General features: G+C 42.0%; 1 long non-coding RNA gene across 1 annotated transcript; it reads left to right on the top strand.

Moving 5' to 3' along the window:
• Positions 1 to 334: 334 nt before the first annotated feature.
• Positions 335 to 17619, top strand: LOC103092246 (uncharacterized). Its single transcript, XR_008911743.1, has 4 exons — positions 335 to 961; positions 2887 to 3038; positions 12598 to 12668; positions 16442 to 17619. It is a non-coding gene; the product is annotated as an uncharacterized LOC103092246 (long non-coding RNA).
• Positions 17620 to 22232: the final 4613 nt, after the last annotated feature.

Below are 22232 nucleotides of genomic sequence, written 5' to 3'. Positions count from 1 at the left end.
CGGCCGCACAGCGAGCGCTCCCAAGTCACCGTGGAAGTCCAGCACCAAGAGCCAAGGCAAGGGAAGAAGACACCCAGCGGGCCTCGGGGAAGCCAAGGAAAACTAGCCCGAGCAGTCGCTGAAGACGCCTTTCTGGAGGCGCGGGGAGACGGCTCCACTGCTGCGGCACGTCCACATTTCCCGCCCGGGCTCTCTGGGACCCGGCCCAAACCTAGCCAGACCGCAGCGAAGGCGTAGCCGCCAAAAGGGACCGGGAAGTGGGAAGAAAGAGGAGAGCAGCAGCTCCGGAGCAAACTAGGTAGGACGGGCAGCACTCCGGCCGGCCTCACCCACCGCCCGAGACCCACAAAAAGGCCGTCCCAGACTAGCTGCACCAATCACAAGCCAGCCTGCCGGCTCTGTAACTTGAGCGCCGGGCTCCCCCTAGTGGACAAAAGAGGGAAATCCACAAGCGCGACCTCCTTCCCTCCCTCCCGGGACACAGCCCTGGCACACTTTCCGAAGAAAAAAGAAGCGATGCGGGCAGCCTCCTGCGCTCGGGGGCGCCCGGGGAAAGGACGTTTAGCGCTCCTCCCCGGCCTCCTCATTTCCCCAAGACACTGGACATGCGCCACGTACGTCCTCCCAGCAGCTTCTGTAATCCGCCGGACGCCACTGTTCCCTGAGCCCGATCCCACCAAGCAAACTTCAGCCTCAGTGAATCCCCGACATTCCTCTTGCAAGGCTCGGGCAGTCGCCTTTGGGAAGGCGGGGTGCGGGGGGGGGGCGGGGGGGGAGCGCTCCTTTAGAAATGACTCATGATGTCTGCAAGACACAATGCTTTCCCATTAACGAGCAAGACGAGGGGAAGGATTGGGCTTCTGTTCCGAGAATTTTCTCCAGTACAGTTCCCACTCCGAGGGCGCCTTCCACGCCTGTGTGAAGCGGCGGCTGAGAAAAATTCTCTAGAAAATTTCCCAAAGTGAGTCAGTTGTTACCTGCCACATTACTAATAGTTTTGCTTCCTGCGGAAATTCATATTAATGTAATCCTTATGCATCTCTCTCCCTCCCTCCCTCTCTGTCTCTCTCTCTGTCTCTGTCTCTCTGTCTCTCTCTGTCTCTCTCTGTCTCTCTCTCTCTCTCTCCTCTCTCTCTCTCTCTCTCTCTCTCTCTCTCTCTCTCTCTCTGTCTCTCTCTCTGTGTCTCGCTCTGTCTCCCTCTGTCTCTGTCTCTCTGTCTCTGTCTCTCTCTCTGTCTCTCTCTCTCCCTCCCTCCCTCTCTCTCTCTCTCTGTCTCTCTTTGTCTCTCTCCCTCCCTCTGTCTCTGTCTCTCTCTCTCTGTCTCTCTCTCTGTCTCTCTCTCTCTCTCTCTCTCTCTCTCTCTCTCTCTCTCTCTCTCTCTCTGTCTCTCTGTCTCTCTCTCTGTCTCTCTCTGTCTCTCTTTGTCTCTCTGTCTCTCTCTGTCTCTCTTTGTCTCTCTCTGTCTCACTGTCTCTCTGTCTGTCTCTCTCTGTCTCTCTTTCTGTCTCTCTCTGTCTCTCTCTGTCTCTCTCTCTCTCTGTCTGTCTCTCTGTCTCTCTCTCTGTCTCTGTCTCTCTCTGTCTCTCTTTGTCTCTCTGTCTCTCTCTGTCTCTCTTTGTCTCTCTCTCTGTCTCTCACTGTCTCTCTGTCTGTCTCTGTCTCTCTTTCTGTCTCTCTCTGTCTCTCTGTCTGTCTCTCTTTGTCTCTCTCTCTTTGTCTCTCTCTGTCTCTCTGTCTGTCTCTCTCTCTCTTTGTCTCTCTGTCTCTTTGTCTCTCTCTCTGTGTCTCTGTCTGTCTGTCTCTCTTTGTCTCTCTCTCTGTCTCTCTCTCTGTCTGTCTGTCTCTCTCTCCCTCTCTGTCTGTCTGTCTACCCTGCCCCCTCAGGACCTCAGGGTGTGGGAGGGTATGACAGAGTCTGAGTCTGGCAGTAAACACCTACTCGCCATTATAATTTAACTTTAGGACTGTATGACCTGGAGCCTGAGACAGAAGAGAAGAATTGAGGCATAGGGTGACGGTTAGAGACACTCATTCCATTCAGAAGAGCTTTAGCAATGACACTGAGATGATACAGAAGAGAGGACTGCAAAGGCTCAACCAATCCAAGAGAACTGGAAAAACTTCACAAGCACAGTCTTTTTTTTTTAAATATAAAACCCTTACCTTCTATCTCAGACTTTGGTTTCTGGGCAAAAAGGCAGTAAGGACTAGTCAATAGAGGTTAAGTGACTTGCCCAGGGTCATACAGCTAAGTTTCTGAGACCAGATTGAATCCACACTCTCCAGTCTATGGGCCTTGCTATCAATCCACTGTGGCAATGTGTGAAATGAGGCTAGAAATGAGTAAGCAAAAGGAAACAAAAAAAATGAAGAACTGCATAATCCATAGATTAAGAAATGCCAAAAAGACAAATACCAAAAAAAAAAAGAATAAATTCACAATAATAATTAGGACAGCTTCAGAAGAAGAAAAAAGTCGCAGCTTACAAGAACTGCAAGATTGGCTGGGAGAAAGAACACGAGAGATTTTTTTTAAAAATAAAATTAGAAATGAAGTAAAAATTCATGAGGAAAAAACTGGAAGAAGAATAAACTTAAAACAGAATGGGAAAACTTTACACAAGTAGTAGATTTCCCGGTCATACACCCCATCCCCCTCCAAAAAGGATGGAGTAAATAGAATTGAAGAAATCTTAGAAAGAGAAATGAGAAAAAGAATAGAAAAAAATGGCAAGGCATTTACTGGGGGATGGGGGGGGATTGTAATGGAAACAGATTATAAAGAAAGAACTAAAGGAACATAGAGCTCCCTAAAAATAATTTGAAACCAAAACCTAGACACTATATTTAAAGAAATCATCAAAGTAATTGCTCCTCTCTTTTAGAACCTAAAGACGGGATGAAAATGAAAAGAATAGACAAAAGAATCCACAAACTGAAAATACTCTGGAATGCCACAGTCAAAATTCAAAGCTTGCAAATCAAAGAAAATATAAAGAGCCAGAAAAAAAATAATTCAAGTATCAAGCAAGATTAAGTAAGTAAGTAAGATGGATGCTTTACCATGAGAAAAACACACTGAATTCCCTTTTTATTTCATTTAATAGGATAGCAATCTTCCATTTCTTTTGAAGATTTGTCATTCAGAAGATGTTAGACTTATTTTATTTGACCCCAGAAGGAAGAACTAGTAGAAACTGGTGGAAATTGTGGTATAGGAAAATAGAATTAATACTGATGGAAGCAAATTAGAACAATTAGAACTATCTCTAGTATCTAAAATAGAGAACTCTGTCAAATTTATGGGAATAAGATCCATCCTCCAACTGATAAAGGGGCAGTTTTTAGCTGAAAAAAATCAAAGCCATATATGAGCAAATGAAAACATGCTCTGAATCACTACAATTCTGAGGTGTCTCGCACCAATCAGATTGGTTAAAATGACAAAAGGGCAAAATGACAGATGTTGGAGGAGATATGGAAAAGTGGGAACACTGATACACTATTGGTGGAACTGTGAACTAATCCAACCATTTTAGAGAACAGTTTGGAATTATGCCAAAAGAACTATAAAACTGTATAGTTTATAGTTAGATCCAATTAAGGGAAAAGGAAAAAAATATTTCTGTTCAAAAATATTTATAGCAGCTCTCTTTGTGGTGACAAAGAAATGGAAATTGGGGATGGTTAAACAAACTGTGGTCTATGATTATGATGGAATCCTACTGTGGTTTAAGAAAAATTGAGCAGATTAATTTTTTTAAAACATGGAAAGGACTATGTGAAATAAAGAATGGTGGCATGAGTAGAACCAAAAGAGCATTATATATAGTGACAGAGCTAATATTTGAAGAATAATTTGTGAATGTTCATTTCCAGAGAATGAACTGAAATGGAAACACAAAAAATATAGTCTATATATACATTATCTGTGTGCTAAATTCCATTAGGGTTTTTTTTTTTTCAATAGAGCTATCTAGTAGTATCCTGTCCTCCTTCTTTCCCCTTCACTCCTAATCCCAAGAGAAGTTCTTCAATCAGAGACAGTAGTGATGATCACTCCTAGGACATTTTCACAAGTATCTTTGTTTAAGCACAGGTTTGACTAGATAGCTCTTTAGGTCTCTTCCAACAGTCTTTCTTAATTTTAACTGTTACAGCTTGGCAACCACATTTCATATCATTTTAAGAAAAAAATCCATTTATACCTATGCTTTCCAGTTTTTAATATGAGTGACTGTTTTTTTATTTTGCCACCTTTAAAAATATTGACCATATATTAGGATTCAAAAACATTATAGTTAAATTAGAAAAGAAGAAAATATCAAATGCATCCTTTTCAGACCTTAATTCAATAAAAATTTTATATGATAAGGGACCATGGAAACAAAAGTAACAACTAAATGGAGACTAAATAATTTAATCTTAAGGAATGAATGGGTTAAAGAACAAATCATGGAAATGATAAATAATTTCATTAAAGAGAATGATAATTAATGAGATAACATCCTAATGGATATAGCAAAAACAGTAATTAAAAGAAAATTTATATCTTTGAATAGTTATATTAAAAATAGAGAAAGAAAAGAACAATGAATTAGGAATGCAATTTTAAAAACTAGAAAAAAATAAATTAAAAACCCCAACTAAATGCTAAATTAGAAATCCTAAATATTGAAAGTAAGATCAATAAAATTGAATGAAAGAAAAACATTGAATTAACAAATAAGTTATAAGTTGGTTTTATGAAAAAATTGATAACATAAAATATTGATTAACATGATTTAAAAAAGAAAAAAAATTACCAGCATTAAAGATAGAAAAGGTGAATATACCACCAGTGAAGATGAAATTAAAGCAATTATTAGGAGTTATTTTGCTCAATTATATGTAAACAAATTTAATCATGTAAGAGAAATGGAAGAATACTTACCCAAAAAAAGAATGATAAACTGCCTAGACCAGGGTTGGTTAATGTTTTCAAGATCATGTGCCCAATCTACAATTTCAAACTGCCTTTGAGGCCCCCACATTACCCCTGACAGCAGAGGAAGTACTTGCATTGGGCAGCTGGACAGAGAGGCAAGGCATACAAAAATGTCTTCGGGCGCAATGGAGAGAGGAAACAGCCTGCCCTCTGTGCCACCCTGGAACCTGTACCACGGCTTTGCCAACACAGGGCTTAGCCTATCAGAGGAAGAAATAGGATATCTATATAAACCTTTTTTTAGAAAAAGTAATTGAATAAGCTATAAATTAACTTCCTTGAGGGAAAAAAAAAAAGCCTTAGGACCAGATAGATTTACAAGTGAATTCTATGAAACACTTAAAAATTAACTAATTGGATAATGTTTTCTCATAGATCCCTCCAGGTTGTTCAGGATCACTGCATTGCCACTAATGGAGAAGTCCATTACATTCGATTGTACCACAGCATATTAGTCTCTGTGTACAATGTTGTCCTGGTTCTGCTCCTCTCACTCTGCATCACTTCCTGGAGGTCCTCCCAGTTCATATGGAATTCCTCCACTTTATTATTCCTTTGAGCGCAACAATATTCCATCCCCAACATATACCACAATCTGTTCAGCCATTCCCCAATGGATGGGCATCCCCTCATTTTCCAATTTTTTCCCACCACAAAGAGCGCAGCTATGAATGTTCTTGTACAAGTCTTTTTCCTTATTATCTCTTCAGGGTACAGACCCAGCAGTGCTATGGCTGGATCAAAGGGCAGACAGTCTTTTATTGCCCTTTGGGCATAGTTCCAAATTGCCCTCCAGCATGGTTGGATTAATTCACAACTCCACCAGCAATGCATGAATGTCCAACTTTGCCACATCCACTCCAGCATTCATTACTTTCCTTTGCTGATTGTTGGCCAATCTGCTAGGTGTGAGGTGATACCTCAGAGTTGTTTTGATTTGCATCTCTCTGATTATAAGAGATTTAGAACACTTCTTCATGTGCTTATTAATAGTCTTGGTTTCTTTAACTGAAAATTGCCTATTCATGTCCCTTGCCCATTTATTGATTGGAGAATGGCTTAATGTTTTGTACAACTGGTTTAGCTCTTTTATAAATTTGAGTAATTAGAACTTTGCCAGAGGTTTTTGTTATAAAGACCCCCCCAATTTGTTGCTTCCCTCCTAATTTTGGTTGCATTGGTTTTCTTTGTACAAAACCTTTTTAATTTAATCAAAATTGTTTATTTTACATTTTGTAATTTTTTCTAACTCTTGCTTGGTCTTAAAGTCTTTCCTTTTCCAAAGATCTGACAAGTATATGATTCTGTGTTCGCCTAATTTGCTTATACTTTCCTTCTTTATATTCAAGTCATTCATCCATTCTGAGTTTATCTTGATGTGGGGTGTAAGATGTTGATCCAAACCTAATCTCTCCCACAGTTTTCCAATTTTCTCAGCAGTTTTTGTCAAATAGTGGATTTTTGTCCTGTAGCAAAGGGGAATAAAACTTATGCAAAGAATGATTGATAGGGCTTGAGACTCAGAATTCTCCCAGGGCTGTCAGGATTCCAAACTGTTGAAGAGACAGTTCCCCAACTGACCTGAGAGAAAGAGGAGACAGGTGTAATTTTGAATCATCTTGAACCCATTCATATATATATATATATATATAAGGCCTTGAGGATCTTCTAGCTGTGGTGAAGGAATATCTCTAGTATTCCTGGTGGACAGCCAGACTGGAGAATAGGTCACTACCCTGCTGTGACAACTGAAGACATCAGCTGGACTCCTGTCTCTGGCTCATCAAGGACTCTTTGTGAGAAACTGATCCCATCCTCTGTTGGATATGCTTTTAGATAACCTAGGGTTTAGTTTAGAGAAGTCAGATAGGGTTTATATAGTGGGTTAAAGAATTTAGATTTCATCTTTTCCCCTTTCTCTTTCCTTCATCCCTTCTATATTAAAATAAATTCAATATTTATATATTTTTCCCTACTCCTATTCAAATTATATTGACTTTTTAACAGTCCCAAAAGCTGGGATCTTTGGGTTTGTCATATACTGTCTTGCTGAGGTTGCTTGCCCCCAGTCTATTCCACTGATCCTCCTTTCTGTCTCTTAGCCAGTACCAAATTGTTTTGATGACCGCTGCTTTATAGTATAGTTTGAGATCTGGGACTGCAAGGCCACCTTCCTTCACATTTTTTCCATGATTTCCCTGGATATTCTTGATCTTTTGTTCTTCCAAATAACTTTATTATTGTTTTTTCTAATTCGGTAAAAATGTTTCTTGGTAGTCTGATAGGCATGGCACTAATAAGTGAATTAGTTTGGGTAGGATTGTCATTTTTATTATTCAACATCATCATTTCATCAAAACTACTATCTCCAAAGTTACTGAAAATTTCTTAACTACCAAATCTAATGTTCTTTGCTCAATCCTCATGCTTCTTAACATCTTTACACCCTTTAGAATGATGGTCAACCTCTTCTTCCTGACTTTTTTTCTAGGTTTTCATAACAATCTTCTGTTCTTCCTTCTACCTGACTGCTTTTTCTCAGTTTCCTTTGCTTGATCTTCATCTTGGGCAATCCCACTAATAGTGGATGTTTCCCAAAGCTCTTTCCTGAGCACTCTTCCCTTTTTCCTCTATATTATTTCACTTAGTGACCTCATTAGGTCCTATGGATTCAATTGCCACCTCAATGCTTGTGATTCTCAGATATACTTATACAGCTTCATATTCCTCTTAACTTCCAGTCTTAAGTTTCCAGCTGTTTATTAGACATTTCATTTTGGATATTCCATTGACATCTTAACCTGTTTAAAACTGAACTCATTATCTCTCCTTTAATCCTGTTCCTCTTCCAAACTTTCCTATTATTGTCAATAGCACCAGTATCCCATCAGTCACTCAGACTCACAAATTAGGGGTCATCCTCAATTCCTTGCTCATTTATTCCTCATAATCATAATCAACCTGTTTCTGGAGATTATTGATTTTGTCTACATAATGTCTCAAATACATAATCTCTCATTTGTCACCACCATTATCCTCTCATCATCTCACCCCTGTGATAGCCTGATAGTTGTTCTTTGTGCTACAATCTCTCCACTCAAATGGATTTTCCTAAAGCACAAATATGATGATATCAACCATCCATTCAATAACCTCCAATGATTCCCTATCACTTCCTGTGACTTTCAAAGTTCTTCCTAATCTGGCCACCTTTACCTTTCTCATCTTCTTATACCTTACGTTCCACACTATGTGCACACTCCAGTGACACTGCCTCCTTGCCATTCCTCACACAACACACTCCATCTCATGATTGTAGCCATTTTCGTTGGTTTTTCTCTATGCCTAGTGTTCTCTCTGTCATCATCTTCGTCTTTTGCTTTTTCTGTCTTCTTTCAAGTCCCAGCTAAAATCTCACCTACAGTAAGCCTTTCCTGATCTTTCTTATTTCTAATGTCTTCTGTAGGTTAATGATTTTCAATTTATCATACATATGTAACTTCTTTGTACATAGTTTTCTTCAGTACTTGGTCCAGCGTATGGCACATATTAGGTACTTAATAAATGTTTGCTGATTGATTCTTGATTTTCCAGGATTTCCCACTCCTCATCCCTTATATGACCCACCATCTAATTTAGGGCTTCATTTAGAAGAGTAAACATTATGTCAACAATAGGATGGACTTCATTACCCTTGGATAGGGAGGTCTCTTTTGTGCCTCTGTCCAATATAGTGTGGCAATGTGACAATTTTGTTCAGTTCCACGTAAATTGTCAGCTGTTGTTACCCCCTTATGCTTGATTGGATTTTAGTGACAGTGACAGGTTTAAGATAATCAAGGTTGTGATTCTAAAGTAATTAGCACAAGTTCCATTATAATCTTAATACCATCAGCAGAACTCAGGATCTTTATAAGGATTTCTAACTAAAGCATACAAACTGCTTCTGAGAGGATTTCCAACCCCTCCCTAAGTTTGTGCTTCCCCTTTCTCATGAGAAGCTGACCCTCTGAGTCTCAGGACCCGATATGATGCACTCATCATGCATCCTTCCCTGTTTGGAAATAGCCATCCTTCCCCCCAGATCAGATGAGTCTGAGGTAATGGTCACCACTATCTGCCTAAATAAGGGTATTGCTTTGTGGTTTGGCCTTTAGACTAATTTGGACTTTCAGGAACAAACTAACCAATCAGTGTTGTAATTGGATAACTGTTTCTAAATAAGGTTAATATGATGTTATGTCTTGTAATACGTCATCAACCTTGTATGGAAATATTCATTTTGTTATTGTCCCAGTATATAAACCAGGTCTCTGCCTCTGGGCGTTGTCTCTTGCCAGGGTCTGATAATGTAATACAAATAAGAGAACGCTTTTATTTGAGGACTTGGCCCTCTTCCGATAAATTTCTAATTTTTTGTCTCAACTTGGAGAAATTTGGCTTTTTGATTTTGTTTACCCAAATTGTCGATATTGAGGCAGTGGACTTCTATCATTTGTCAAAACAACTTTTTGTGGCGTTTCTTTGCTGTTTGCTCATTGCCTTTTCCTTTCCTTTTAATTTAATTTAAAAAGCTGTTAAGCCGGTCTCCGTTCCGAGGAGAAGGGCCTCAGTTTCTTGTGCAGTTGCCTTCAGAGCTGGCTTTGGGTGTCTCTGTGCCTTCCATTCTTCCAAAGGGAGGGAGAGGCGGCAGGGAGAGGCGTGCTCGAGCTCCCTGGAAGCTGGCCTCCTCCGCGGTCTGGCTCTTGGCTCTCCATGCCGCAGGTTTTTCATTTACCTTCTTTTTCTGGGGTTTACCTGGTTTTCCTTTTCTCCCTCCCCAGCCCTCTCCTCTGGGGAAGGTAAAGGAGCCCCAGGAGGCCTTTGGAGGTGCTCTGCCCTGGGGCGTCCTGGAGGCCAGAGGTGCCCCGTGGACCCCGGTCCCGCCTGCTGCTGTCCGAGCTGGGGCCTCAGGCAGAGGATCCGAGGCCAGCCTCGGGATCAGTCTGCCCCCTCTAATGGCAGATCCAGGCAGGGCTCCGTCTTGTTTCCGCTCCCCCCTTTTCCTGTGGAGACGGACTCTGAAGGGCTCTTGAAGGATGGCCTGGACGACAGTCAGAGCAGGCCCAGCTTCTGTGGACAACAAGCCGCCTTTTCTGCCTTGAATTGTGACCCCAAGCTGGGACACACCGAGATGTGCAAAGGGACACGACCAGAGCCAACAAAGGGGTCCTGCTTTGGAGCAATCGTCCTGCCCGCGGGAGAGCCCGGAGCCTTTGTTGTTGATTCGCTGCCTCCCTGCACTAGATCTTCTGGGCTCGCCTCAGCGAGGGTTCTGGGCGGGGCATTACATCACCCTCTGGGTGTTTTTTCCTTCTGGTTCTGAGGTATTCTAGTTTGTTGAAGAGTAATTTGGTAGATGAGATGAGCCTGTGGACCTTCTCTGTCAATTTGGCTTAGCCCTCCTAGCATAGATATTAACTGCTCTTTATTCTAATTCTCAATGATTCCTCTTTGTGATTTTTTAGATTTATTTACTTATTGATTTGTTGGTTTCTTCTATTACGTTATTAATCAGTTAATTAATCCCTTCTTTAAAACTTTGATCATGTATGTTTTCAAGGATTATAATCTTTCTTCAGAGACCTTTTTAGCTATATATCAAATTTTGTTATGCTGGATTATTTTAAAATTCTCCTTTTGTTGTTTTTTTTTTAATGGCAACTCTATGACACACGTGTCAGCACTGACACAGCCATTTTCAATGACACACAGCCACATGGGGGCTCAGCGTGACTCGAGGCCCAGGAACCACCTGGGGAGCCGTGTACCCACAGCTGTGGCAGTAGCCGTGCCCCGGCCCAGCAGGGGTGGGCGGGTTGGGGGGGTGGGAGGGGGTGAGGGCTGCTCCATGTTTTGGCCACAAGGGGGGGGACAGGGGGCAAGTGGCTAGTGGCACACTAGGCAGCTGAGGCCTATGGGGCTCCTGCAGGGGTGGGGAGGAGGAGCTTGCGTGGGCAGGCTGGCTGCTGTCATAGTGTCCCTGAGCCAGCAGAAGACTGGGAGGGGCTCTGGCCCATGTGCCATGGAGGAGTGCCTGGAACTGATTACCAGACACTTTTAGCACCCTGAAAAATATAGCAATGGCTTTACTCACAATTTTTTCCCTCTATGCACTTTTGTGAGACCTTATTCTCAGTGTTAAATAAGATCAAAACCAACAAAAGAAACAGATTGACAGATGAAGTTAGTAGTGTTTGCTTGGGCTTGAAGCGTACAAAATATTAACTTTCAATTGAAGATTTAGTCAATGAAATTCAGTAACAAAAAAAGTTACTAATAGGCAGGTTAAAGAATTCCCCCTCCCCCTCACTTATCTTAGTTCATGGCACCCCACATAAGTTAAATAATATCAAGACCAACAAAAGAAACCAACTGACAGATGAAAAAGAAGTCACTAAGCAGGTGAGTTAAATAATTACTTTTTGGTTTATTAAATACAGTTTATATATTACAATTATACATTTTTCTTATTTAAACTATAAATATCGCGAAATTATGTTTCTTTTTAAGTGACACACCACCTGAGTTATGCTTGTTTTTTTGGCAAATTTTGACACCCCAAGCTCAAAAGTTTGCCCATCACTGGGCGAGGCAATGAAAGTTAAATGACTTGCCCAGGGTCATACAGCTAGGGAGTGTCTGAGGCCAGATTTGAACAGTGGTCTCTCATCTCCAGGCCTGGCTCTCAATCCAAGCTACCTAACTGTCCCCTTTCATAGTTTTTTTAAAATGTGTTTTTGACTTATTATTCAACATATTATTTCCTGTTTTAGTTATATTTTTGAACTATGATATGAAAAGAGCATGATTAGAATTTTTTATGATTGTTATATTTTCTCTGTATCCATATTAATGGTCTATTTTGTTTTTGCATAGGTAATGGGAAGAATATGTGTATTCTCTAATGTACACATCTATAAGATACTCTATATCTTTCAGATTTAATTTCCCAAATAGTATGTTCAATGCCATATTTTCCTTTTTTAACTTTTTGCCAGAGTTATTTAGCTCTCAGATAAAAACATTTACTAGTTACACTTTTTGTTATTTACATCTTTTTGCTATTTAGTTTATTTTTTTTTATTTAGTTAGCTTTTATTTTGTGAGTTTTTGTGCTATGACACTGGTAATTTTTTAAAATTTTACTTTCAGTTTTTAAAAATCTCTCCTTCAATTTTCAAGATTTCTATTTTGCTATTTGTTTTATTGATGATCTTTTTCTAGCATTTCTAAGTTGCATGCTCTCAAACAGTCAATAGTTCATCAGTGGTTAGAAGGTGTGCTTTTGGAAAGTACTCCCAAGTGTGAAAATGGGATTAACTCTCCCCTCACCAACTTTTAGATATAATCACCAGAAGAGTATATACCCCTACATTTCCTTAAGTGAGGGGAGGTGTACAACCCATGTGCTAGACTGGATGACAACTCAGAAACGACTGATTGCCCCCTGGGAACATTCTAAAACTGTGATTAGTCCATGTAAAGTGGAAGGAAGGCACAGGAAGTGACACAAAGAAGAGTCTTTAAAAGTAATTGCAACTTCCTGTGTCTAGCTTTTTCTCCTTAGAACTTGACCCTGGAGGAGCTCCAGCTTGCGACCTCAGACTGCTTTTGGATCTTCCTTTAGGACTACCGTGTGTGAGTGGAAAAAGATGACCATCCTTTCCTGACTTCCAAATAACACTAGATAGGCCTCTCTCTCTGTCTGTCTGTCTCTCTGTCTGTCTATCTGTCTGCCTGTCTCTCTCTCTCCCTCTCTGTGTCTGTCTGTCTGTCTCTCTCAGAGGTTACGTGGGTGATACCTAATCTACCTCTGGGCCCTCCAGCTGAGTTTCTGGAGCCCTGCCAGAGCAAAGCTGCTGGGGACCATCACTCCACATGCCTTGACAGAGTCACGTGTGGTAGCTGGGGAGACCACAGAGATGTGACTGCCTACTCTATCCCCTTTGCATGACCTCTTCCATCCATGCCCCTTACCTATGAATGAACATGATTGTTATTCCCCCTAGTCTCAAAAGAAATAATGCAAGAGCAAAACACCTGTACCCTAATTCCCCAAAACTTCACCAAAAGACCCTCAAACCCAATCCCCAAAAGACTATCGTGGGTTAACTTTTACTTAGGTACATAATTCCCAGCAAAATTTCTCCCCTCCTAAACACTTTAGCTGAATCTTATGTTGTTTTGGTTCTGTCATTATGTTGTCATTATCTCTCATGAAATTGTTTTTGTAATTTGTTCTTTGACCCACTCATTCTTTTAGGTTAAGTTACTTCAATTCCAATTAATTTTTTTTTCTAAAACTCTTCTCTTCTCTTCTCTTCTCTTCTCTTCTCTTCTCTTCTCTTCTCTTGTCTTCTCTTCTCTTCTCTTCTCTTCTCTTCTCTTCTCTTCTCTTCTCTTCTCTTCTCTTCTCTTCTCTTCTCTTCTCTTCTCTTCTCTTCTCTTCTCTTCTCTTCTCATTGAGGTTAAGTATCAGGTCCAAGGCAGAAGAATGGTAAGGGCTAAGGAATTATAGTTAAGAGACTCACCAAGGGTCACACAGTTAGAAGTGCTGAGAACAAATTTGAACCCAGGACCTCCCATTTCCAGGCTTGGCTCTCCATCCACTGAGCCACCTCCAATTAATTTTTAATCTTTGTTTTAAAGACCCATTATTGAATGTATTTTTTACTGGATCATGGTCAGAAAAAGATGCATTTTTCTGCTTTTCTGAATTTGTTTGTGAAGTTTTTGTGCCCTAATACATGGTCAATTTTTGTGAATGTTCCATATACAGTTAAGAAAGAGGTACCCTCCTTTTTTGTTATCATTAAGTATTCTCCAGAGTTCTGTCCTATTAAAAGTTTTTCTAAAATTCTATTCATCTTAACTTTTCTCCTCTTTATTTTGTCTAGATTTATCCAGGGCTAAGAAGAGGTAAATTGAGTCTCCCACTAATACAGTTTTACTGTTTATTTCCTCTCATTACTCATTTAGCTATTTCTTTTAAAATCCAGATACTACTCCATTTGGAGGATATATATTCAATACTGATATTCATTGTCTATGCTAGATGCCTTGTTTGCCCTTTTTAATTAGCTCTATTTTTGTTCTTGCTTTGTCTGAGATCATGATTGCTACTCTCCTTTTTACTTCAGCTAAAGCAGGATAGTTATGCTCTAGCTCCTTATTTAAATTTGATGTGTAGCTTTTATTTCCAGTGTGTTTCTCATCAACAATATATTAATGGATTTTGGTTTCTAATCCATTCTGCTATCCTCTTCTAAATAGAAGAATTCAACCCATTCACATTCACAGGTAGGATTGCTAATTGTGAATCTCTCTACCCTATCTTCTTATACTCACCCTTCTCCTTTTTACTCGATCCCCTCTTCAATAGTATTGCTTCTGGCTAATGTATCTCTTAAAATATCCTTCCTTTTCTTATCCCTTGCTTACTGTCACTTCTCTTTTCCCTTTTATTTCTCTGTTGGATAGATTTTATTTTTGTATCCAATTGTACACATATTTGTATCCTTCCCTCCTCAAAAAAGTTTAAATGAGAGTGAAGTTCAAGTATTTTCTCCCTCTCCTTCCACTGCAGAAATTCTTCTTTTGTGCCCCATTTACAGGAGATACTTTCCCCAAATCTTTTTCTCGTCTTCTTCCTCTCTTCCATTCCTTTTGTGATGATCTCAACATAACAGAACTTACCTTTAGACTCCCTCTGAAACCCCTGGTGATGATAATGCTCTGAAGTATTACAGGAATCTTCTTTCTCCTCTCCCATCTCCCATATAGGAATGTAAGCAATTTAACCTTGTTTAGTCTGTCATCATTCATATTTACCTTTTTGTGCTTCTTGTGTGTTGAATATCAAATTTCCTTTTCGGTTCTGGTCTTTTTATCAGGAAAGTTTTTAAGCCCTCCCTTTCATTAGAGGTACATCCCTATTTCCTTATAGTGGTAGCTGCTAAATCTTATAAGAGGGGGTAGCTGGGTAGCTCTTGTGGATTGAGAGCCAGGCCTAGAGATGAGAAATCCTAGGTTCAAATCTTGCCTCAAACACTTCCTAGTTGTGTGACCCTGGGTAAGTCCCTCAACTCCCATTGCCTAGCCCTTACTGCTCTTCTTCCTTGGTACCAATACATAGTATTGATTCTATGGTGGAAGGTAAGGGTTATTAAAAAAAAAATCTTCTAAGATCCTGACGGTGACTCCACAGTACTTGAATTTTTTCTGAGCTGTTTGTACTAAATTTTGGCTAAAATCCTCCTGGGAGTTTTCATTTAAGGGTTTCATTCATCAGGTGACTGGTGGGTTTTTTCAATTTCTGTTTTGCCATCTAGTTCTAAGATGACTCTTAAATGTTCTCTCCTTGATCAACTTTCCAAGTCAGTTGCTTTTCCTTTGAGATATTTCATACCTCTATTTGAAAAAGACTGGAAAATATTTTGACATTGTTTAACAATTTCTTGATGTCTTAGTCATTAGCTGCCATTTGGCCAATTCTAATTTTAAAGGATTTATTTTACTCAGTAATGTTTTAGACTTCTTTTTATAAAGCTGTTATTTTTCTTTTTTCATAATTTTCTTACATAGGTCTTCTTTTCCCATTTTTCCTCTACTGTTCCTATTTAAAATGTTCTGGTTTTAATCTTTCATTAACTTTTCTAAAACTTGTTGGGCTTGTGCCCAATTTACATTTTTCAATGAACCTTTGCTTGTAGTTGTTTCCAAGTCATTGTCTTCTTTGGTGTAACTTGAACTTCTCTGTCACCATAGTAGTTCTTTGTGGTTGAATGTCTTTTTTTGTTTTCTCATTCTTCCAGCCTACTTTTTGGCTCTGTATTTTTTGTTAGCATTGGGTTCTTCTCACTTCTTGGTGATGGTGGTGTTTGTCCTAAGTAGAGTGGAAACTCAATTCTAAAATTTAGCCCTGTATATAAGACTATAGTACAACATTCAGGTCAGAAAACCTGGACAGAATTCTTTTTATGTAATCCTACTTTTCCTCTCATTCTGGGGTTCTACAAGTTTTTGGGGCTTCCAAAATGGTATGTTCTTGGGAGAAATCTATCCACTAACGTCTTGGTCAGAGCTCTGTGTGATCCTGACCTAGGTTTGTTTCTGAAATGTGTGCTGGAATATCTGGAAATTGAATTCAGGTAGATTCCTGTTAACTGAGCTCTTAACCCACCTGGAGACTTTGTAGATTCAGAGAGACTGAACTGCTGGTTCCCCCTTGGCTTTCTGATCTGATTATTCTGTTATATGCAAGGCTCAAGTTTATAAAGGTGTTTCCACTCTGCTCTCGGGCTTAGAACTGTTTGCAGCTAAATGTATGGAACTTATTCCTTGTTCAGTACATAACTCATGTCCCTCTTGCTTGTATCCACTCCTCTCTACCCTGGAACTGTGTGATCTAGAACAGACGATGACTGCCATGGCTGCCAGTTGTCCCCGGTTCCTTCTCCAGGTCCTGTTCAAGGGGTCCTTGGGATCTCTCTCTTCCCTGATACTTCCTGCTCTGGTGTTTAGTCTCTGCCTACTTTATTGCTTGTAAGTATTGGAATGGTCCTTGATGCTATCATTTCAGTGTGAGCCTTGCCAGTCCCTGCCCCCTGTTTGCAGACGTTTTATCTTCCTAAGGTGCCCTGGGATAGAAAAATGACTTGGTGATATCTTCTTGGTTTTCCCAATAAGAATCTGGCCCAGTGAGGGTAGGACTCCCACTCTGCCATGTGGATTCTGCCCTAGACGTCCAAGGTTGTTTTTTCTCTACCTTGTTTACGTTGTTCTAGTTTTACTCACTTCTCAGTTTGCTCTGAAACTATCCACTCTGTTATGTCTCACATAGAATTCTATTACATTCATACACCACAATTTGTCCAGCCAGTCTCCAATGGGGGGGTGCTTCCTTGTGAAGATGGGATTCACTCTCCCCTGCCCATTTCTAGATTTCATCACCAGAAGTGTATACACCCCACTTACCCTTGAGTGGGGGAGGTCTGTGACCCACATGGGCCATAGTGGCTGATGAATCAGAATCGCCTGACAGCCCCTGGGCAGTCCTAGGCAAAGCTTTAGCTGTAATTGGTACATGCCAAATGGAAGGAAGTCACAGGAAGTGATGAAGAGGAAGGTCTTTCAAAATGCAAGAACTTCCTGTGAGGGCTCCTTTGCCCTGAACTTGATCTTGAAGGAGCTCCAGCTTGAGGCCTCAGACTGCTCTTGGACTTTTCCCTTAGAACTATCACATGGGGTGAGTGAAAAAGGCCGACGCCTTTCCTGGATCTTCTGAAGGGACCAGCCTCAGGAGAGGCCTCCCCTCTCGAGAGAGGCTCCCTGCATCCCCAGGTCCTCGTCCTGTCTCAAGGCAGAGGCCTCTCTGGCTAAGGACTAAACTCCCCTGCCTGGGTTGAGCCAGGGGTTGGAGCAGAATACTCAGTGCGTAGACGAGATATCTTACCCATCCTCTCTGATTTTCTTACTTCACTCTTTCTGTGTTTTATAAATAAATTGCTAAAAAATTAAAAACAACATTTTGGAATTGATTAAAATTCCTGGTGACCCTAGTCTTGAATAGTCCAGTCCAACCTTTCATATTAACCCCTTACATTCTGGCCCTTACAGCCTCTACTTAGCTATTGTGAAAATATCAGCAAAAAACTTTTTAAACCTTTACTTTTGTCTTAGTATCCGTTTTAAGGCAGAAGAGTGGCAAGGGCTAAGCAATCCTGATTAAGGGACTTACCCAGAGACACAGAGCTAGGAAGTGCCCAAGGCCAAATTTGAACACAGGACCCCCCAACTCCAGGCCTGGTGCTCTAACCACTGATTAGCTGCCCCAATATTTTTACCTAGAGAGGACCTTTTCCTCCTTCTTTGATTTCTTTGGAGATGTAGATGTGATGGTGGCATGGTTGGGCTAAAGGGGATTGACTTGCCTTTTCCGGCGCCACTAAAAATGCACCACTGCGCTGGCCTTCTGGGTGTCCCCTCAATAGCTGTCATTTTAATCTGATCATCTTGTCGCTGGGAGAGATGCAAAGGGGAGCCTTAGAGCTGTTCTCTTTCTCCTACTGCCACTTGGAGCACTTTCTCACCGTGCACTTGATCAGGTGGGTTTCTTGCTTTAATAGTTGCCGCTCCCATATTCTGCCACCATGTCTCAAGTGCGTGTAGTACTTCGTCTTAAGAATTCCAATTAAGTTATGTTGTGGGCATAAGGCCCATGTCAGAGAAACTTTCTAAAAGCCTTTTTTTCAGGTAGAGGCTTCCCTTCTCATTTTAACGGATTCAATTTGTCTAAAAAAGTTTCAGGGGCAGCTGGGTGGCTCAGTGGATGGAGAGCCAGGCGTAGAGACGGGAGGTCCTGGGTTCCAGTCTGGCCTCAGACACTTCCAGCTGGGTGACCCTGGACAAGTCCCGTGACCCCCATGGCCTCGCCCTGACCGCTCTTCTGCCTTGGAGCCAGTGCACAGGATTGACTCCAAGACGGAAGGGGAGGGCTAAAAATAAATAAAAAATAAAAAAGTTTCACTGTTACATGATAAAATCACACACCTTGTTTAGTCACAGTCGTCCCTCTGCACAGATCCCGGAGATGATTCTGTTCTGTTCTTTCCCGGTGTAGCGTCCCCAGCATACTCACATCTGTGAATCATGAATGACGGTGCGGCGGCCAATAAGGTTTGTGGATGTAACCTTGAACTGGCCATGCGCGCCGCCTAGGGCAGACTCATGAACATGCGGGGGCCTCCTCTGCCCTCTACAGCCCACAAAGGTGTCACCCTCACCTCACCCGCCAATCCTCGCTCTGTAACGGGTTACTGCGGGCTGGAGAAGACTTCCCTAAACGGACGAAGGCAATAAACACAGAGGCGGCGACCAGGAATCTTCCTCTTGGATCTTCAGTCTTCCTAGCGGTGTCTCTGTCTCCCTCCCTCTCTAGACCTTCTCCTTCCCCGAGGCTGTAACCATCCTGCATTCTCCATCTTAATCTCCTCCTCCACCTCGTGTTCCTTTGTACTCATACTCTCCTACCAAAGGGAGTATCATAGGGGTTGCCTGCCCTATCCAACCACTGACTTGTCCGTGTCTTTCATCTCCACCCTGGTTCTCAGTTCCTACCTCTCCTCGGGTCCCATCACAAAGGGGAGCCCCTTCCCTTGTGGGACCCTGCTGGTCAGGGAAGTCCTTAAGGAACGCCCCACGCCTGTCTATGTTATCGGTCAGGAATTCATCTCGGTATATGGTGTGAAATGCTGGTTTAAGCCCAGCTTCTGCCCAAGCTCTTTCTACTTTTCACACCACTTCTCGTCAACGTGAATCTTTCCGCCAGTCACCGTGCTGCATGGGCAGACCACACATTTGTGTTATATCTTTTCAACTGCACAACCCTTTAAGGGCTCCTGAACAGATTTCCTATCCCACAATTCCCCTGGGCACAGCTGGTTTTCTCTTCACTTTCCACCAGGCGGCAGTCCTCTGAACTTTTTCTGTCACGCTCAAGAAAAATGTCCATCCTGCAAGTTCATTTTAGCCCTGCAACTCACATCTAGGAAGGTGCTCTGTTCCCGGAGAGCCTTTCCTCTACCTGGAGGGTGGAGCAGGGTTCCTCCCGGAATCTCCACTTATGGAGGGCACTGGGCCGTCGTGGCTTTGTTTCCCACCAAGATGAATTCCTCTGCAGTTCCAGCAATACTTGTCCTCTCCTTTCAGTCTTCATTTGTGTTGACTTCCCTTTTACAATGTGAACTTCTTGAGGAAAGGCACTCTTCGCTTGCATTTGTATTCCCAGCATTTAGCATTGGGTCCTGAACAGAAAGAGTTAGATTCTTGTTGCCTGATTAAACCATTTCATTATTTTCCCCACTGCAATGGTTCCCCTCCCACCACCCATCAAATGAGAAATGCACCTTATATCTATTTCAGTGAAAAATACGCTTGCTATCTGTTCAGAGCCTCTCCTCCCTTCCTGCTCACTTTACATGGGTCAAATAAATTGTCATTATTTATCCCCTCCTCCACTTCTGTAAAACATCAAAAGGTGGCTCCTCTTAGCAAGCTAACCCCGTGCAAGCGATTCCATTTCTTCGCCTCCCACTACCGTCCCTCCTCTTCCCTAATGCCTACAGATGCACTCGCGCCCCTCATCCTCAGAAACAAAAAACAATTCACTCGATGTCTGCTAACATCTCGTGTCCTGCCTCCATTGGGGCAAAAGTCATCTAAAATATGGAGCTCCATTCCCTTGTCTCGGACCCTTCCTTCTCAAGTAAGCGGGCTGGATGTTCTCTCCACAATTACCCGCCAGCTCTTCCCTGCGGAATCTCGTGGTCCTGCATCAGCCCTCTCTGGGGCTTTGGCATCGTCCATGGTCCTCGCATCGCTATTCCCTTCTCAAGTTCTGTGCCGTTCTCTTCTGGTGCTCCTAACTCTAATGGACCGCCTAATAGCCCCAGCGTCTCCAAGGCTCTCCCTGAACCCTCTTCTCTTCTCCCTTAGCTCCTGCGGATTAATCGATCACCTCCAGGCTCCAGATCTCAGATCTCGCCAAGCTCCCCAGTGGTACATTTTCAGCTGCGTTTAGACACCTCGAACTGTATGTTGGATGACTATGAATTAAAACCGAACATGTTCACAAGCGAATCATCCCCCCTCCCCCAGCCCCCAGACTAGGGCTGTCCAAGGCCTCTCTGGGCTCCCAGGCTTGGATGATCACGAGTAACCCTTTGGATCAGGAACTGCAGTGATCCCTTGTAGAGTTACACTAAGTCGTGCATCAGCTGCGGCCAGAGCATCAACCTCAGAACAGAAACGATATCGCCTGGTATATTGGAACATGAGAGCAAGAGTCAGACCTCCTGTGGGATGAATGAAAGCTCCGGGTGTGCAGTGTTATCTGGGGAGCCTGACAGGCACTCAGAAGGAGCTGGTTTCACTGGGAACGACAAGCATACAGCTGGCCTGAGGAGCTCGTCAGCGCAGGGGCACTTTGATTGGTTAGAGATTGGTGCCAACTACAGGCTCTTATGGCCAAGAAGGGCTCCTTTGAGCTAAGCAGTGTGAGAGTTAACCTGGTACCAAACTTAGGACTTCCTATCAAATGTTCCAAACCTTGTTGCCAAATGCTAGAGCATATTTCTTCCCATTCCATCTACCTTCTGCCTGGTCAGCAACCTAGAAAGCCCTGATAAACATCTAAAAGGGGTCTCCACGGCAGGCTGGGTGTGATGAGACCTCCAGCTCCAATGAACCACAATTCAAGTCTGGATCTTCAGCTCTGATGGCCCAGGGATTTCTTTCTTTTTTAAGAAAGACAGTTTTCAGATAAAGAAATCAAAGCTATCAATAAGCACATGAAAAAGTGCTCTGAATCCCTTATAATCAGAGAGATGCAAATCAAAACAACTCTGAGGTATCACCTCACACCCATCAGACTGGCCAATATGACAGTAAGGGAAAAAAACAAATGTTGGAGGGGATGTGGCAAAATTGAGAGACTACTGCATTGCTGGTGGAGTTGTGAATTGATCCAACCATTCTGGAGGGCAATTTGGAACTCTGCCTAAAGGGCACTAAAAGACTGTCTGCCCTTTGATCCAGCCATATCACTACTGGGTTTGTACCTCAAAGAGATAATAAAAAAGGGTTGTACAAAAATTTTCATAGCCGTACTCTTTTTAAAATTTTTCTTTTTAAATCTTGAATATTTTCCATGGTTATGATTCATGATTTTTCCCACCCGTCTTTCCTGCCCCCTCGGAGAGCTGTATCATTGTTCAAAACCTATTTCCATGTTATTCATATTTTCAATAGGGTGATCTTTCAACATCAAAACCCTAATCATATCCCCATTGAATTATGTGATCCATCATAGGTTTTTCTTCTGTGTTTCTGCTCCCACAGTTCTTCCTCTGGATGTGTATACATTCTTTCTCAAAAGTCCCTCCGAATTGACCTGAATCATTGCATTGCTGCTAGTAGAGAAGTCAGTTACATTCGATCATGCTACAATGTATCCGTCTCTGTATACAATGTTCTCCTGGTTCTGCTTCTTTCACTCTGAATCAATTCCAGGAGGTCTTTCACATAGAAATCCTCCAGTTCATCATTCCTTACAGCACAATAGTATTCCATCAACATCAGACACCACAATGTGTTCAGCCATTCCCCAATGGAGGGACTCCCCCTCATTTTCCAATTTTTTGC

The sequence above is a fragment of the Monodelphis domestica genome, chromosome 4, assembly GCF_027887165.1.
Source record: "Monodelphis domestica isolate mMonDom1 chromosome 4, mMonDom1.pri, whole genome shotgun sequence".
In the NCBI taxonomy this organism is placed as follows: domain Eukaryota; kingdom Metazoa; phylum Chordata; class Mammalia; order Didelphimorphia; family Didelphidae; genus Monodelphis; species Monodelphis domestica.
This window is presented reverse-complemented; position numbering and strand designations above follow the sequence as displayed.